The sequence below is a fragment of the Neomonachus schauinslandi genome, chromosome 2 (assembly GCF_002201575.2).
Source record: "Neomonachus schauinslandi chromosome 2, ASM220157v2, whole genome shotgun sequence".
Taxonomy (NCBI): domain Eukaryota; kingdom Metazoa; phylum Chordata; class Mammalia; order Carnivora; family Phocidae; genus Neomonachus; species Neomonachus schauinslandi.
The window spans coordinates 12,263,252-12,266,617 of record NC_058404.1 but is presented as its reverse complement, the minus strand read 5'-3'; positions in this window follow the sequence as shown (position 1 = coordinate 12,266,617).

Here is a 3,366-nt window from a genome sequence, read left to right as displayed (position 1 = left end):
AGAAAATTTCATGCATGATTTAAAAATGAAAGCTATATTTCAGTGTCAGGCATGTAAAATCAAAACTGAGCATCCCTGCAGCATTTCTGACCCAACTTCTACCTTCAGATATCCAGGAAAATAGAGAATGCCCAATGGCAAATTTGAGACGACATTTTTGAGGGTTTATAGCACCGCAGTAATTTACTGTGTGAGATTTATACTGTTCGTTAAAGAATTATTCTTAAGAAGTGGGATATCTGAACCACTAACTGACTACTAATTATAGGTTGTAACAAATCAAACAGGAAAATGTAGTATTAGTCATTGCTGGCTAAAATACTTATTTAAAAAATAAAGTAAGTAAATGTCCATTATTTCCTTCCCTAATAAAGATCAAATTTGTTTTTAAATAAATATTCACATAAGTATTTAAATGAATATTCACAATTTTGATATTTTTTTATCAGTCATGAAGTCCATTACACATGGAAATAAAACTTTTTTTAAATTTTTTTTTTAAAGATTTTATTTATTTGCGAGAGAGAGAATGAGAGACAGAGAGCATGAGAGGGAGGAGGGTCAGAGGGAGAAGCAGACTCCCTGCTGAGCAGGGAGCCCGGTGTGGGATTCGATCCCGGGACTCCAGGATCATGACCTGAGCTGAACGCAGTAGCTTAACCAACTGAGCCACCCAGGCGCCCAATAAAACTTTTTTTTAAAGATTTTTTTTGCAGCGCCTGGGTGGCTCAGTAGTTAAGCGTCTGCCTTCGGCTCAGGTCATGAAGCCGGGGTCCTGGGATCGAGCCCCACATCAGGCTCCCTGCTCCGCAGGAAGCCTGCTTCTCCCTCTCCCACTAACCCCTGCTTGTGTTCCCTCTCTCGCTGTGTCTCTTTCTGTCAAATAAATAAATAAGATCTTTTAAAAAAATAAAGAGTTTATTTTATTTATTTGAGAGAGAGAGAGAATGCAAGAGAGCACAAGTGGTGGAGAGGGAGAAGCAGGCTGCCCATTAAGCAGGGAAGCCGACGTGGAACTGGATCCCAGGACGCTGGGATCATGACCCAAGCGGAAGGCATACGCTTAACCAACTGAGCCACCCAGGAGCCCCAAAGAAAACTTCAATTAACTACAAACATACTATGCTAGTCTTACATTATAATGGATATATCAGCAAAGTGGTATTACTATATTATAATTAACATTTGAACTGCTACTCACAAGTTTTACTAAACAACAATAAAAAGAATTAAAGGAGAAATAATCTCTGATCTAGATCTCTCTGATTTAGGTTATTTCTCCTTTAATTCTAGAGCTCTATGTCTGGAGACACAGAGCAATGGCACGCTCTACATCTGATCCACTTTTCATTTCTCATACATTTGTTTCTTTTTCTCTTCTTACCCCTCCCTAAAGTTGATGGGTTTAAGGTTGCTATTTCTCTAAAAGCTTAAATGGCTTTCAGGACATTTTATAGTGGTGTTTCTTTAGATAGTTCTCAGCAGGACAGAACTTTGGCATTACACAGAGGCAGTGTGTGTGTGTGCGTGTGTGTGTGCGCGTGCACGCACACGCATATAAATACACATATATGCATACAAGCAAAGAATATTATCTTGGACAAAACTAACAGTTTTAATCTACAGGCGGTCCTTCAGACATTGCTTTGTGCTTAAAGAAAAAATGCATAAAACTGAAACCCCAATATATTTAGTAAAGAGACATTTAAGGTAGAAGATGTAAGACATAGAGGGATTACTGACACTATGTATGTGTCCCTTCAGTTATATGTGCTGCTTTGATGAGAAAAACAGAATTCTGAAGCTTCAATTTCTGGTCCACTGACAATTGTCTAATTTAATATCTTAAAACCTTCTTTGCTTCATCAATAATGATCTTATAAATAGCTGCTTTATATTTTTACTCTTCTCCCAAGAGAAGTCCTTCAGTCTAAGGTAATTTGTCACTAGTAGGTAATATATAAAGACAACCACAAAAGTCATACGTTTATATTTGTGTTTAGTTTATGTTCAGGGCAGTAAGTCACACAATCGTGATATATAAATAGATAGCTGAAAGAGGTTTCAATAAGAAAAACATAGGATATCTATTTAAGGACTAGGCTTATATTTTTAAAATTAAGACTATGACATTGTCAATGTGGTTGACATCTCTAAAGGGAGGCTGTTATCAGGTGAAGGCATAGGATCTAGAACAGAGCTTCCTAAATTTTGTTTACCTGGGCAGCTTGTTCAGAGTAATATACAATCTCAAGGATACCCATGGGAATCTTAAAAACTAGTTTACAATTTGGTGTGGTCACAATTTTTTTAAAGAAAACTTATATTTTGGCCATTATATGACTAAATACTACATTATGATGAAATAGAACAAATAGCAAGATGGTAGATTTAAACACATCCCCATAAATAATGACAAATGTAAATAGACTAAGGATTTCAAAATAAAAGGTAGAGAACATCACAGTAGATTAAAAAAAAATGTACCAAATTATACTTTCTGAAGGAAATGCACTTTATTTTTTTAATAAGATTTTTTACTTATTTATCTGAACAAAAGTGAGAGAGAGACACAGAGAGAACATGGGCAGGGTGAGGGACAAAAGGAGAAGCAGACTCCCTGCTGAGCAAGGAGCCCAATGTGGGACTCGATCCCAGGACCCTGGGATCATGACCTGAGCTGAAGGCAGACGCTTAACTGACCAAGCCACCCAGGCGCCTCAGGAAATGCACTTTAAATATAATGCAAAAAGAAAGTCAAAAGTAAAAGGATGATAAAATAAATGCACACACACACACACACAAACACACAGACACACCCCATGCAACATTAACTAGAAGCTAGATTGCCTATTTTAGTATCAGATGAAACATACACGAAGACAAGGAATGACAGGTTCACAAATAGACATCATATGAGGCCATTAACAAGTCTCAATCATGTGTTTGGCATCCACATGGGGTGGGGAAGCAGGTAGTGGCTCAGCACAGTGTTAGAGCTTAAATGTCCAAAGGAGATAGTCCTCATGGGTGAGTAACCTGTTTCAATTTGTAGGAGCCCAAACAGCTGTATGGGGTGGTATAAAACTAGAGCATAGATGATGGGAAGTGAGAGTCTGCAAAGCTGGAGGGAGGATGGCTGTGAGATTAGCAGATGGACTACATACAAGAATATTGATCAAATAAGTAAATATGCTAATGATAAAGGGAGACATTCCATGTCTGTGAATGGATCAAAGAATATGAAAAGGTAGATATTGTTGTGAACTCACGGTTTTCAACATATATAGATAGATAAGTATAAACATTTCATCTATCTATCTATCTATCTATCTATCTATCTATCTATCTATCTATCTATCTATC